Source organism: Dermacentor variabilis, chromosome 2 (assembly GCF_050947875.1).
Source record: "Dermacentor variabilis isolate Ectoservices chromosome 2, ASM5094787v1, whole genome shotgun sequence".
Classification (NCBI taxonomy): Eukaryota; Metazoa; Arthropoda; class Arachnida; order Ixodida; family Ixodidae; genus Dermacentor; species Dermacentor variabilis.
The window spans coordinates 69,150,620-69,165,655 of NC_134569.1; the positions used below are offsets into that span (position 1 = coordinate 69,150,620).

Below are 15,036 nucleotides of genomic sequence, written 5' to 3' on the forward strand. Positions count from 1 at the left end.
GCATGACGAGAGTCCGATGATGAAGTTTGATACTGGAATGACCACGACGACGTCACAGCCATGCTATCACAATGAATGCGTGAAGATGACTGTATGACAACGGTGGCATGACAACAGTAAGAGTAAAATGGGATAACGGCTCATGTACGACGACAATGTTGTGACAACGACTGTATTACGAAGACTCCATGACGATGTTGGCATGGCGACAATGGCTGAACGAAATTCGGAAGACGAAGCTGGAGTAACGACGGCGGCACAATCAGGACAGCATGATTACGTTGACATAATCATAGATACGTGACTGCGACTGTCTGACGACGCAATGCCGACGATGGCTTAACAACGGCTGCGCAATCATCACTGCATAACGACAGCACAATTACGATATAATGGCGAAGTAGGATTAATTTTTATTTAACAACGGCGGTACAACGATGACAACATGACAACATTAGGATAACGTTACTCAATGGATAATGACAATGGTAAAATGACAATGTAGCGAATACAATGTGATGACCACGGTATGAGAGCGAATGCACGAAGTCTAGTGTATAACGATGACGTGATGATAACGATGACATGACAATGGTATGAGGACAATAGGATAGCGAGAGTGTATTACGACAAAGGTGTGAGAACTGTATTACAAAGCCTGTAAGACGATGATCGTGTGACGAAGACGGCATGACCTAAGTCGGATGACGAAGCTGGAGTGATTACGATGGAGCGGCCACGACGGCATCATGACGGGAGGCATGATAGGAGTCACAATATAAAGCTGGGACGTCGACGATACAAGGCCACGGCGACACCACAACCACGAGCGCATAGCTTGCGGCCCAAGCTAGTAGACGACTTGAACTACTGGATAGATAGATAGATAGATAGATAGATAGATAGATAGATAGATAGATAGATAGATAGATAGATAGATAGATAGATAGATAGATAGATAGATAGATAGATAGATAGATAGATAGATAGATAGATAGATAGATAGATAGATAGATAGATAGATAGATAGATAGGCTCAAAACGTCTAAAGTAGGCAAAAACGTTAATCGCATTGAAAGCCTGACAGTCTTACATCTACAGGACTTAAGCCGGCGAGTGACACAATGTGAGGCTTTCGCTGACTCCCGGACAAATCTCCGATTTCCTTTTGGGCTGCTCATCTTTCTGTGCATGCTTGTATTTTGTCGGTTTTGGAACGACTCATTGATTTAGATCTTCCGGCCATAAAGACCACCAGTATTTTTTTGTATCTGGGCCGCTTATCTTGGCGTCTAAACCCTCTGTGGGTCATCGTATTTTTTCTTCATTTTTCTTCCTTCTCAAAGAGCGATTCGCGCAACCACTTTCCCCAAAAGAACGTAATCCTCCTACGGATTTTGGGCATCGAGGTGATCGCCCTATTGGTCGCTTAGAATCAATGGTGGCTGGTCCAGGTGCTTCAGGCGCCACAGCACAGGCTTTGGGATTGCGTCACGAAATGCGATTAGTGTCAGCGCCCACACCACCCACCTTAGCGAACGGCTTCAATAAACCATAGAGATGGTGACGCAAGATCACTCACTTCCCTGGACAGGACTACCTTTGGCATCGCTTTCTTCGAAACTCGTCCATCCAGTATTTGATGTCAGCACAAATTGGTTGACGTCAGGGTCCTCCGTGTGAACAACGGTACGCTATTTGAACAGCTTCATCTTCCCGCTTATTATTTTTCAAAGTTGCAACGTTAATGTGTTTGCAATGTCTTCTTGGAGAGGTCGAAGGATCCGATGCAATCGTTCCTACTCGCTAGTCGCCTTCACTACTATGTCCAAAGTCGCCATTGACAGGTATCTGCTCATCCACTATTATTGGAAGATCCCTTAAATTTTTTACTCTGTTGTTAACTCAAATATGCAACACTGAAACGCTTTCAGTTCCAAAACAAATGCGCTACTAGGGGCGCTATAACCTAAAGCTATTCCAAGCTTTTCTACTCCAATTCTGAAATCAGCCCTCTATGATAGATCGAAAAATTTTCGGGTCACCCCCACTTCGCCTGTGTGCCACGCGACGTCACAAAAACCACGATAGCTCCTCATCTAATATGCCCTGTACACACTAATTATGCATGAATAGACCGAACAAAATGAAAATAATTTCATAATTCGTCTCCTTTTCGCCATTCGCCATTTGCTCTTGATCAACAGTTCTTGGGCTGCTCTCACTTCGCCTGTCTGTCATGCGATGTCACAAAACTGCGAAAACATACCGCGTCAAAGTGACGTGCACGCGTTAGAAATACATTAATATGCATAACAAAACTGAATATCTTTCTCAATAGCCGGAGACTGCCCCATCCCGAAGGGAATAGAAGATGGCTGCTCGCCGATCGCTCAGGCCCTGGCTTTTGGCACCTGCCGTAGAACATGGATTTATTTGCGTATAATTAGCTTTTTGTGATGAAACATAACTTTACCTTGCCCCCGAAAGGTGCAACCTAAAATGGTTGCACCTTTCGGGGTATATATTTGTCCCACAAGGATAATTCTCATCTGCCTTGCTTACATTTCTTTTCTCGAAAACTCAGTGCTTTCTACTTTCTTGTCGAGAATGCTGTGTCGCGCTGATAACGCGCAAGTCATTCGTGACATAGAAGTGCCAGGCTCACAGCATTAAAGAAACAAAATGCGGGCAAGACAGAGGACGATAATTGTTGTGGGATAAGATATGGCTCAAAGAGTGTAAATATTTTTCACAGTGTACATCACTCTGACAACTTTTCTTTGCAGAGGATCTGTTTAGCGGTAGTCTTAACCTTCCATTGCACGCCGCCACTACTTTAAACCAGCCACCACAAGTTAAGTAAGGGTAAGCGGACCGACCATAGACGCCGGCATCACTAACCTCATCGACTTATCTGTTTTCACTGCTTTGGCTCGGCCCCATCGAAACCCTCTCCACTCGAGCGTGCTCCTCTCCTGTCGGCCAATTAGATAAGAAAGACTGTTCAATGTTCGCAATTTTACTCCATTACGTAGCACGTGCCAGCTTGGGCACGACTGGGTTTGCCAATTTTCATTAAGCCGCAGATAGAGTAGAAACAAAACGTGCAAAATGGCCAACCGCACGATGGCCTTTAGCGTGCATCACGTGTCAATGCAGCTAGTTGCTAATGCAAACGTCCCCCGTTTAGCCGAAAAAATCAAAATTCAAATAATATGCACTGCACTTTCGATTCGAGGGTGCATGTCTAGACGCGAAAGAAAAATTTTTTTCTTCATCTGCACCAGCGTTTATTTGCCGTTTAAATCCTGCCGTGGTACAGCCTCTTCGACTGCCCTATGATGCTTTCACCAGTAAAGAAAACGCGAACGACGCCGTAACAGCACGCAGACACATCATGTTTTATACTACGCATCACCAGCTACACTCTTAAAATTTTCACACCCTTATGGGTGTAATACGGGTGTATTCATCTTTTCACCCTTGTAAACACCCTCGAAACACCCTTTTATAACGGAAAAGGGTGTTCAACAAGAAAACACCCTTCGAACACCCCCGTCTTTCTAATTTACACCCTAATTATAAGGGAGTAAGTGAACAAGCTTACAGTATATGATAAATGAACATTGCCAGTTAAGGCGTTGATATTGGCTATACATGAAACGCGCGCTACCTGCGCTTGAATTAGGTAGCTGGAATGATTAGATCGGGACATCTAGGCAGCAGCGCACTGGCTCCGAACAGTGGTCAAAAATGAAGTTTCCCACGAATGTTGATATCAAACGGATGACACTAACGCGCAGACTTTGCATAGCCAGATATCTGCAAAAGGCTTCATATGATCAATGGCAAAATATTTACAATGCTATCACTGAATACTTAAAGGTGTGCAACCAGTTCGACTGGGAATGGTTAGGAGTGAGGGCTAACGGTAAATAGCTCACCAACTTACGGTTTGTAGATGACATTGGCATACTCAGCAACGCTGCAGACTATTTGCAACAAACGTTTGAGGACCTTGTCGAAGAAAGCGTAAGAGATTGATTGAAAGTTAGTATGCAGAAGAGAAAAGTAATGTTCCGCAGCCTGGCGAGAGAACGAATGTCATGGTCGGCAGTCAGCCTCTAGAACCTGCGCAGAAATACGTTTATTGAGGTTAATTACTCGCAGGGGCCTCTGGTCAAGGAAATTAACAAAAATAAAAAATTAGCTGGAGAGCTTACGGCAGGCATCACTAAATCATGACCAGGGAGCTTACTGCTAACCATTGCTTTCTACCGTTACTAACGTATGAGGCCGAAACTTAGAAGTTACCAAAGAAGCTTGGGAAGACGTTGAGGACCGCGCAACGAGCGATGGAATTAAAATTATTAGGCATGACGATAATAGACTGGTAGACAGCGATGTGGATTAGAGAGCGGACGGGGATAGCTGATATTGTGGTTGACATTAAGAGGAAAAAGTCGGGCTGGGCAGACATTGCAATGCGTAAGGGCGAGAACGGCTGGTCTATTGGAGTTGCAGAATGGGTGCTAAGGGAAGGGAAGCACAGTCGAGCACGGCAGAGAATAATGTGGACGTGATGGAATTGGGAAACTTGAAGACACGTGGAACCAGTTAGCACAAGACAGGGGTATTGGAGATCGCTGGAGAAGCTTTCGTCCTGCGATGGACGTCAAAATAAGCTGATGATGATGATGTTGATGATGTGACGACATCCATGCTAGCTTCACGGCATGTCATTCATGTTATGTCATGCATACGTGTCATGCACGTTCTGATAGCTCGATTTGCGTTGATTGCGGGGTGGTGGGGGGCTAGTAGCGGCGCAGCCAAGTGGGGCACGCCGGGCACTTGTAACGCTCACTAACAGTAAAATTTTTGCTGCTATGGCAATGGCCCCGCTCCTTCCCCCTCCGCGGTCAATTGGGACCCCACCCCCCTCACGCGAAAAAATTTTCTGGCTACGCCACTGTGGGGAGGGAGGTGTAAGATTGCTCTAGACCCCTCCCCCTAACTTGTCGACGGAAACGGGGGACGGGAGGGCAGCTGCCGCCGGGTCGCAAACCTTAGGCAGCCCAATTACCGTCTGCATTTCCCTTTGGACGTGAATACTGCTCTAATGTCATTACACTGTAGCATTCGTGGCGGTTCGAGGGCATGCGACAATAAAAAAACACATACAGCCATCAGCAAGTCTTAGCTTGAGCCGATCTTTGGGAGCTGGGCAAGACTCTAACAAAAAAAAAAAAGTTTGGCACCCCCCTTACAGGCATTGTCAACTCTGGGTCCCACCGCTGACTGCACATTTCCGGTAAAAAAAAAATCACAGAGGAACTCCTCTCGCATTTGTCTAAGTGCGCGTGAGCATTGTGACTCTTCCTCATCTACACGCAGTTCATGTCGTTATTAATGTTATGAGACTTGACCCGACAAGTATAAACGACAGCGCTGCGGCGACACGAGCTGCTCTGGTCGGCGGCGCAAGCAAAGTACTGCAGGTGACGGGGCCAGGCGCGCTGGTGACGTTCCGTTCGTTTTGAGCCGGTATCGCTCTTTAGCCCTCCTCATCCGCGTCGAACCATTATCAACCGTTCTCCGGCGGCGGCTGCTTGTGGCACGGCCGTGCGAACCGTATCTTGAAAGCGAACTGCGTTGTGGACAGTGTGTGCCCACTGCTGAAAACTTCACGCGCTGTGTTCTCACCGTTTACTTCGCTTTGAAAACAGACGCGCGTACACCTATCTTGAAAGTAATCTGCGCAAAGCGCATAGTGCGGCATAAGCTGAAAGCTTCGTGAGCGCAGTGTTTTCGCCGCTTCGGTCGCGTTGAAGCGAGAGCTAGCACGTAGGTGAATTCACTCGCTGCTGTGGGTTCTATTTTGAAAGATATCATGCGGTACGGACTGATGGACGGATGGTTTTTCTTGTTGGGTAAGTATAGAAATGCTTACGTTATAAAAAAAATCGCAGGGTTCGCGAATTTCGCGATAAGAACCAACACCAACCCCACTTCCCTGCCCCCCCGCTGAGCGATGCCGTCTTTATCGCCCCCTCCCGACCCCGGCAAAAGGGACACTACCTCTCTATCTCAGTTGAAGAAACGATGATGAAACGTTAACAACGACAAGAACGGCATTTCCTGAGTTGTCTTATGGCCTCCGAGATTTGCGCGCGAAGCTGGCGCGCGCGAACCTGAGAGGCCATAATTGGCCGCCTAATAACATAAAAAGACAAAGATAATGCCAAACGACACAGTTAAAAATTCAAAGAACTGATCTTAGCTATACTGTTTGGGGAAAAGGAATAAAAAATTAGACAGCCGCAACACACGCCACTAAAGCCGCCACCGCCGGCATAACGCGGAACCAACGGTTGGCAACATTCATTCGCGCGTCATTGCTTCGTCCGCTTCGTCTCCGCTACGAGAGCCGCCATCTTCTCGCGCCTAACGTTTTGTATGGTTTTGTTCTCTGCAATCCGCGCACATAGCTCATCGGTGGATGCACGTCTGCTCGGCGTCGCAATGCGGCCTGCGTCATTTTCTAGTGTTCGCGCAATCGGTGTGAAACATGTCGCATGTGAAATGTTTGATAGAAGTGCCTCACGTCCAAGTCAAGCCGCCGTACGGGTGTGTATGGCTGTGCGCCCCGTTCTTGGAAGCGTCGACGGGTTTCCGGCATGCGGATTTCAGGTACGTGCAAATGCGTTTCGCCCTCCTATTGAGCTCCGGAGCAAAGCGTGCAATATTTCATTTGAAAGATGCAGCGCCGGTCATCATGGTGTGAATTTCGAGCGGCAAACGAGAACTTTGGCACTTAGAGCACACCGCGGCTGCTAAGTCAGCGTGGAAATTGTTTTACGTTACCGTAACATGTTGCTGTCAGTCTAATCTGCGGGTTGTGGACAGCTAGCCCATTGACTTTTTTCTTGTGGCAGCGATAGGTATATAAATACAAGCGGTAACAATTTTCGAGAGCAGAGAGTTGTTTCGCTCGATGTTTGGTCGTGTTCATGGCGTTATGAAAGCTAGAAAACTAACTGGATTGATCGTGCTTATTTCCAACTCCAAAGGGCGTAACATTGGCGCTGTTTATGTTTGTTTTCGGTGTCACGAGTACCACTTTCATGCTTTTGTTGCATGAGAGTGGTAGCTGCCACATGCCGTCTGGGCAGAATACAATAAAAGCAATTCCCTCACTTTCATACGTATGCAGTGTGACGTAACAAAATTTCCAGCGTTTTATTCGGAGCGTAAATATCCAGTATAGCTTAGTAAGAAACTCAAATTCTGTCTTAGCTTAGTAGGCGTGAAACAAGTGAAACTCTCATTCCTTTTTGAATTGTTCGCCCAAACCGCACCGCCCGGAGATGCGTCATCGGGTAATTGACAGTAGCTTCGCTACGTGAGTTGTTTTATGCGCCAATATTGCCCGGTTAAGTATCCTGTTAATTTATGCCGACGCTCGTTCATCTCGATTTTAAGCGGTTACTATCCCCGAGTACCGGACGATGCCAAGCTTGTGACGCGGGAAATTCAAAGTGGCGTGGCTGCAAGTTCCTGTTTTTACGTTTCTTGCATTCAAAGCCAACAGACACAGTATCACTGATTTATTTTCCATTTCTGCTGTACTTGATCAATCTAATGTGACAAGTGCATTTGCTCTTTAGTGTTCTCCATTTACTGTGTATTCAGCTTGGCTGCCGTCCTCTCTTCAGAGGATGCCGCTGTGATAGCTCTTTCGTATAGCACATGCTTCTAGGTCCTTGTGTTTCAAGGGCTCTGGCGAGGCAGCAGTGCTCCAAGTAATTTTACCATCCTATATATTTTATATTTTGCATCATTCTTCCACGATGGATTTTAATGTTCATAGTATTCGTCATTAGTCATCGCCATAATTTTATAGCACGTAGATTTTACGCACTTTACAGCGACAATTTTTAGACCGGTTTACAGCCAAGTCACATCTTCCATAATACATCGTCAACATTACCACTTGTCACGGCGCGCTTTGGCCAAACCTGGCCCTTGCGCCATAAAACACCACAGATCATCATCATCAGCTTGGCTGCCAGAAAATGCTTGAATTTCTTTCAGTATCCAAGTGACGAAATATTTCGTCACTTGGATACTGACGGCCGTGTATGAAACACGCAAAATGACAAAACTGATAGCAAAATGATGAGATATTTCTTTTATAGCGTTTGGACTCGACTTTTGGTGAGGATGTCGATCGACCTTGGGCCTGGTGACAGCACACCCGACATCGCCAAAGTGCAGCCTATCAGTTGAGTGCCCCCGAATGGACCATCAACATCGGAAAATGAAGCAGAGCCAGGTAGGGGCAATCTTTACTTTGGAACAGAATACTGACAGCTGCCTCTTTTTTCAAGAACTAAATAACATAATTACAAACCAATCCTTTCTCTTTGTGCAGCCTACATACGAATTGTTTTTTGCTTGTTATACAGACTTTCAGAAAGCAGTTCTTCTGAACCCTTTTTGCATGCACAAATAAATAAAGAGGAGTGCACTTTCTGAAGAAATTGATGCACTGAAATATGCGTTCGACACACAATGAGATGCAAAATAACCAACAACTTTAAAGCGGTAAAAAAAAAAACAAGTTTGAAACATGTTCTATCATAACCCGCCTTGGCATACGGATCTAAATATAACAGCAACAGAGGTGCATGCAGAGAAGTGTTTGTAAATGTTTGCAAGATATGTACATTGTCTAAGAAATTGTTTTTATTTACTTGGAGCTTCTTGGTGCCATGGCAGTGCAGTAAAAGCTCAAAATGATGCCCCTGCTCCTAATAAAGCACCTTTAGATTTTAAAATTAAATTGTGCTTTTACATTCCAAAGTCACAACCTAAAGTTTTGGGAACCTGGCCTTCTTTAATGTACACCTGAATCTAAGTGCATAAGTGTTATTGCATTTTACCATCATTGGAGGGCAGCTGCCATGGCCTAGATTGAAGCTGGGACCAGCATGACTGAGCAGCATGGCATCATAGTAAGTAGGCTATAACACCAGCTCAAAATGAGAAATACTGCTTAGAACTACCAACTTCTTGGCTCACAAGCACTTTGCACTAAGTTAAAGGAGTATGGAGTACTGACAGCGACCGTTTATGTACCAATTTCTTTTTAGGCTGACTGCATTATTAGGGTGCGAAGCTTCAATTAGTCAAAACCAGCCTAAATTACAGAACCAGCTCAAAACACGCACTATGTATAGCTGGATTTGGACATGAAAATGGAGTCAATTCATGTCGCTGAAAATGGAGGTGGCAGTCACACTATTTCATGCATTTTGCCTAAAACAGTCAATAATAATTAATTGATTTCTAAAATATTCTTTTCAAAAAGTTTTTTTCAAGCATGAAAGGAGGAGCCAAACGGTGTTCAGGTGCACGAGCGGTTAGTTGCACGGCACTTGCATGTGTTCACTGGCTTCTTTCAAGCCTGAAAAAAAAAATTTGTTGCACCTATTGAGCAGTAGAAAGCTGGATTAGGAATTTTTCAGGATGCTCTACAATTTTTGCACTGACACTTTTGATTTGAATATAATTCAGCAGTTAAATAATCTTTAATAACTAATTACCTAATTAGGAAAAATGCAAGAATTGGTTTCACTTCCTCAAAACGATGGCAAACGACATTACCTTGGTGCTGTGCAGCTACGTGGCACTTGTACATATTTAAAGCTTGCACATGTCATACAGACCACCTGGTAATTACAAGGCATATATAGAAGTGGATAAGTTGTGTGAGCCAGCCACGTGTAGCGAATCATGAGAAACAGCCATGTTTCTTTGACTTAAGGGAAGGGCATGATAAGATTTACATGCTCGACACCTTGTATCAGTGTGTTCTAGGCCTGTTCGTAGTTTAGCTGCTACAAAAACAATATTTCTCCACGTGTAAGCTCATATGCATCTTTCAAGTATATTGCCTCGTGTGTCCGAAATAAACCATCCTCGCGCTTCCTTCATTATGTCTTCATCTGTTGCTGTGCTAAATTTTTAACATGCAACTGCACAAATTTTCATCTAGTTTTCATATTTCCTCGTTGTTTGGTGGCTTTATTTCTGAACAAGTTGTTTTCGTTAAACCCTGTTGCACACAGCAGTACACAGCATTTCTTCCTGGAGTGGGAATTGTTTTTTTTTTAGATTGACATTAATACACCTTGCCTGGGCAATGTAAGGCATTCTACATAACACGGCCCTGCAATAATGTATTATATTGCATTCCAGCATCATGCAAAACTTTACTTACCAGATTAGAATATGTATAAGTGTTGGAAGTAACAGAACTGGAAGAAGCCAGCAGATAATGAGGCCAAGGAAAGCATACAGGAACATGTTTAAAGTTTTTTATATGAAGTATAGAAGTGATAAATTCTAGTTAAGTGAAAGTGGATTAAAAGATATCCAGGTGTGGGTGGGGAACGGACCCATAACCTTCACATTACGCATGTGATATACTAACCACTGGGGTACTACGGCCGTGTTCGAGCATCGACAATCTGAGGGGCCATTGTGGACGGTTGAATGCTGCCCCTGTGGCACAGTGGTTAGTGCATCCCATGCCTAATGCAAAGGCTGTAGGTTCGTTCTCCCCCCATGCCTGGTTGTTTTTGACCATTTTCATTTCCCTTTATCATTTTTACATTTAAATAGAAAATTACAAATAAGTTTCCACGTGCCTTCCCTGGCATCTTCCAGCTGTGATTCAGAAAAATTTTGACCCTCAGTAGCCTTTCTTCTCGTTTGGAAGAACAGGAGCTTCATTTTAAAATAATGAATTCACCTTGTTCAGCATCTCAATGTGGTCTCAAATCTTATCACAGCATATGTATTACGAAGTGAAGTTTTAAGATGATGATATAGCATAGGACCTAATTAGTAGCCTTGGTGTACAGATATATGACTAGTCTAATAAATAGGAGGATTTTAAGAAGCACTTCTAACATGGTCTGAGCATGTGTTTAAAAAAACTAATCTAGCATGATTTCAGGCATACCTGTTGCCCTGAAAAACATTTGGATCATTTGCATTGGCATTGTTTTTAGAGAGCATCAATACTGCTTTGATAGAAGTAGCCTCGTGGAACATGAAGCATCGCTTCTTGCTGAGTCAAGGAAATATTATCTGCATATCTGAGGTGCATGTGTCATATGCTCGAATGCTGTTTAAAGGCTGCTAATAAGAAAATTACTTTATTTGCCTTCCAGAGATTGCTTCAGTAGTCTATGCTACTCGATCATAAACAATTTACCAGAGTGAACATTCATCACAGTTGGCTTTGCAATGTTTATGCAAAATACCACAATTGTCTACTAGACATGTGACTGCACTAAAACTTGGAATTAATGACCAGTAAGATTTATGGGACCAGCAAAACTTAGTTTATTACTCCAGAACAAAATGCGAGGCACTTCGGTTATTTCTGCCATAGAGTTTCTTACAGTAATTACTAGAGGGAGCTCTTGCGCTGCAGTCCTACAACCATGGGAATGACGGGAAGCACATCGATTTGTCTGATATTCGTGCTTGTGAATTCAGACGTTCTTGTGGCTTCGTATATTATACGCTATATAAATCTTATTGTCGTAAATTTCAGCGCAGTCTATACTCTTCGAAGTGCAGAAGACGGCGCCAACACCCACAATTGCTATTAATTGCAACTATTGAGCTTGTCCAGGTGGCCAAATCGAAAGGCGCCAAGAGTCTCAAGGCACTGGTATGCCCGCGATAAATTCATCAGGGCGTTGCACTCGCTTGTCGTTACATGCCTCCGTGGCTTAATGGTTTCAATATCAGACTTCTGTTCTAGAGTTCCTGTGTTTGAATCCTGTCGTCGGACGATTTTAATGCTTATTTATTTGTTACACAGTAGATTGTTGAAAATGACTAGTTTACAAAGTCACAAAGCCGTTTGAAGCCAAACAGACGAAGTTTAGGCAAATCCATGTACTTTCCATAATTTCCATGCTGGTACAGCCGTTCTTGTTTGATCTCCTGTGGACACTAACGTCAGAGTTCCCTCTAGCAATTGTATAAAACTCTGATTTCTGCACCTCGCTCGCGCAGAAGCGGCACCACACCTGCTGCGTAAACATGCACTACCTTTCGGCCAAGTGCAGGGAATGCTGTGAACTCGCTCTGTACAAAGCCTGCACTAAGTAAAACAAATCACAACGTGCAGTTGCTGCCACGTTGAACTGGTGGAATGAGTAGTGAAATGCAGCACCTCCTGAACTAGTTCAGAAAGTGCAGGTTAATCAAGTGGAGATTATATAGTAACAGAAGTTGAGTGATACTGCATTACATTCACGAAATATACTTCATGATACTTTTCCATTTATTTTCTCAGTTATTAAGAACCCCTTTTGCATTGTTGGACAAAACTACAGAATGCCAACATATTTTCTAGCATTCACTGGTAGCAAACATGTCAAAACTTGTTCTAGTTTCTGGATTGTCGCTTTAGCCGTTAACCCCCAAGTTAATTCCGGAAAAATGTACCAAATTTTCCAAATTTCTTACGTACTCAATTTTTCGGTGTCATTCTCATTCTAAAAATATATTACTTCATTGGTCTCTGGTTAGAAATAACACAAAAATATGAGCTGCTCTTGAGGGCAGCTTTCCCTCAATGCCGACTGTAACTCATCTTTGACAATAAGAGCAGCATAACATTGGGCAGAAAGATTGCGACTCATTATTGGCGATATTGGTACTACCTCCAGTCACTACTAGAGCTTGGGATCAATGGTTAAAGGTTGCGACTTTGTCGCTGCCTAATTTTAATTCTGCAGCTGTTACACTTGGGTGTAGCGTGTGTATGTACGTGTGCATGCATTAAAATGACTTCACGCTAGAGCAAAGCGACTGTAGTGCAGAGAGGCATTAGTCATCTTTATATATTTGCTTTGTAAAGATGCACTAAGTTTATCTTTTGCAGTATAGTCTTGGCGCTCATTGGCCAAAGATGCCCTTGTGCTACTAAAACCTGTCAATTAATTCGCTTTTTGCAGTAGCACCTGCTTATTCCTTTTTCAAGATCGGTCTGTGAGTTTTAATTTGTTTTTCTTGAACTGTACAATTCCCACTCACAGGACTGCATGTCATCTGAGGTGTTCCTTTTTCAATCAAGAATGTTGAGGTTGTGTTTGTAAAACTTGATTTCTTGCCTCAAACGAGCTTGTACAAACTGACCAAGCTGATAATTCTACCTGATTATTTATTAAATATGTTGCGGTTATGAACCCTCATAATGAATGACACATAGTATGAAAATTTTATCTAATAAAACAATTTAATGAAATTTTTCATGTTTTTCGCGTTCGTGTTCACTTCTCTACTCTCGTGTCCTGTCTGCATGCCTCACCTCTTCTTTTGCATATTAAATATCGTATAAAGTTAACCATGCTTCTTACCACAGTGCAGGGGGAAAAGGTTCCGGTAACACCATGCATTCAGTATGGTGGCCCAGATGTGTATGCAAGCAACCTCCTTCATGTGGACCAAGAACTACTCTGCAGTGTCTCGCAGACTCCCATGCGAAGCCCTCAACATTCTCGTCTCAGTGGAATGGCTGCTCATCTATCTGCGTGTCCATCACCAAGACGGCCAGTTGTAAAGCTCCTGTACCCGTTTAAGAAAGCTTAATGATTTTTTTTTAGTTTTCACGGTTGGCCGTAGAATCTTAACATTTTTGATGTTTCTAACATTTTTACCTGGCACAAAGTGGTGCAATAACTTTAAACCAGTGTAATGTATTTAAGTGATGCTCGCTCTAATGCCTATCTGGTTTTGTTTGTGTTTAAGAAATTTGAATGTCTGATGAGGTAACAGCATTTGAATTTCTCATCGTGGCTCTTCTCAATGAGCTGCTAGGAAATAAGACGCAAAACTTATCACACGCCAGTTGTAGCATTTTTGTTTTCATGACTGAAGTATACTAGTTTCAAAAGATGGAAAGTGGGGAAAAAAGCCTCAAGAACATAATCACCCTAGGATTGTCATGTCCTTACAACTCTGCAATGACTAATGCCTCATGCATCTTGGGAGCACATTGGTCGCAATGCCTACAGGTATACTTGATAAGAGAATAGCTTGCACTCAGATTTGCCACGCAGTTGATGGCTGATGGCTTTTGTTTGTCGTCTTCATGTTACTACTATGTATTCAATATTCATTTAGATGAGCTTCGGTTTCTTGCAGTCACCTATATGTATGTATATATAAATATATATATATACATATATATAATGTTTGTTGCAATAAATATTTAGTTGAGAGTTAGCGCTCATCCTGTCTGCTTCTAGTCTGTGTCCGTGTCACTTCGCGCTACAATCCAAGATCATGTTACTGTACCAACTCGCCCAACTTTATATCCTTGTGATAAAGACACACTCAGACTTGTTCTTACTTATGTGACCGGTTATTTTTGTGCTTTATAATAAGATGCAGTGCTTTTCGAATGAAAACGTGATAGTTCGTAGTGAGGTTATTTAAAGAAACAGTTCTGCTTAAAATTTAATTGAGCAAGCCTGTGCCATTATTCGGTGCTTATGTCTTTGTATTGGTATGGTTTTACTCCTTATCTTCCTTTTTACATTTAAAATGTGCAAATATTATTATGTAACCATTTCTCTTTAATGAAATAAATACTTTTCTTCTGACGTTTTGTCACAAATTTTACAATGATTTTGTTCGATTAGGTAACCTTAGACTAGTTGATTGTTATTCTGGTAGCTTAACTTACCATGCCTGTGGAATATTCAATGCAAGCACATGGTGAAAAATAAAGTAAATTATTGGGTATAAGCAGGTCACTGGCAGTAAATGGAGCATACATATATTTCAGAAAATAGTGCATGCTTATATATTGAACAGCACGCACAGCTACACATGCTGTTTTGTTCGTAAATGCTGAAACATTATTCGACGTGGAAGCACTTTGTTCTTTGCCTTTCAGTGCTACCTTTAAGTCATGTGTGAAAGTACTAGTAG

The 15,036-nt window shown here is 43.0% G+C and overlaps 1 long non-coding RNA gene across 1 annotated transcript; it reads left to right on the forward strand.

Moving 5' to 3' along the window:
• The first annotated feature begins 6,417 nt into the window (after nt 1–6,417).
• LOC142572043 (uncharacterized) lies at nt 6,418–14,705 on the forward strand. Its single transcript, XR_012825994.1, has 3 exons — nt 6,418–6,696; nt 8,205–8,341; nt 13,463–14,705. It is a non-coding gene; the product is annotated as an uncharacterized LOC142572043 (long non-coding RNA).
• Nucleotides 14,706–15,036: the final 331 nt, after the last annotated feature.